Below are 1,313 nucleotides of genomic sequence, written 5' to 3'. Positions count from 1 at the left end.
TTTATGACCAAACAAAAATAGATAAGATATTAAAATCAATTTTCCATAATTTAATCAAATAAAAAATAAAACATAACAATATCAATTGTATTTTTTATTAAAAAAATAATCAATGAAATTTTAAAATAAATAGTTAATTATACCATAAATATATTGTTATATTAATGGCCAATGTTATTGAATAAAAATGTACACCTAATCTTAATACGGATGTAGATTTGTTAAACCATATCAATAATTATAAAAATTTGATTAAAATAAGATTCATAAAAGTAAGAAAATAACTAATGGGAGTCAAGGCACTTAATTCTCGTTTCAAAAAAAAATCACTTAATTCTAAGAGGTTGGTATATATCTCTACTTGGTAAAATATTTTTAGAAAACTTTACCTCATATTCAGCAATTATCTGTTGGCGAGTCTAGAAGAGTTGGGAGTACCAATGAAACTAATGTTTCAGGACCACAAGAGAGGGAGACGCCACATCTCAGCCCAAAACCTTAAGGTGATAGGTGAGTGGATCCTCTCTCTTATAAGTCTAACATTCCACTCAATCATAGGCAGTGTGAGACTTTAATTACTCACACTTACACTCAACATTCTCTTCAACAAGTGTGAGTCTCCCACATCCTATAACAGGATACAACACCGAATCCAGCTCTCGCTCGCCCACCAAGTCAAATCACGACTCTAATACCACTGTTGGGAAGTTCGAGAGAGTCGGAAGCACCAATGAGACAAATGCTCCAGGACTACGAGAGAGAGAGAGAGAGAGAGATAGAGAGAGAGAGAGAGAGAGAGAGAGAGAGAGAGAGAGAGAGAGAGAGAGAGAGAGAGAGAGAGAGAGAGAGAGAGAGAGAGAGAGAGAGAGAGAGAGAGAGAGACGTCACATCTCAACCCAAAACCTTAAGGTGATAGGTGAGTGAATCATCTCTCTTATAAATCCAACATTCCACTTATTCATAGGCAACATAAAACTTTAATCACTCCCACTTGCACTTAACATTATCCTCCTACCTTTACATTTTTCAAAATATTTCAATTATATTATTATTTTTTTCTACTACATCGATTTACTAGAAAACATCACTTAAAGCATTCTGATATGTAATTTCTTTTCATCTGATAACTTGCAATCTAGTATTCTGGTAGATTATATGTTTACCGGATAACTTAAAATCAGTTTTCTGATAGTGTTATTTTTATTCAGTTTTTTGATAGTTTTTTTCATTTACTAATAACATAATAGACAGCGGTTTGACAATCGTGATTTTTTTTCAAATATCCATGTTTTTCAACTAAAATACCACAATAA

This window comes from Lathyrus oleraceus, chromosome 4, assembly GCF_024323335.1.
Source record: "Lathyrus oleraceus cultivar Zhongwan6 chromosome 4, CAAS_Psat_ZW6_1.0, whole genome shotgun sequence".
NCBI lineage: Eukaryota > Viridiplantae > Streptophyta > Magnoliopsida > Fabales > Fabaceae > Lathyrus > Lathyrus oleraceus.
Note: the sequence above shows the minus strand (reverse complement) of the source record.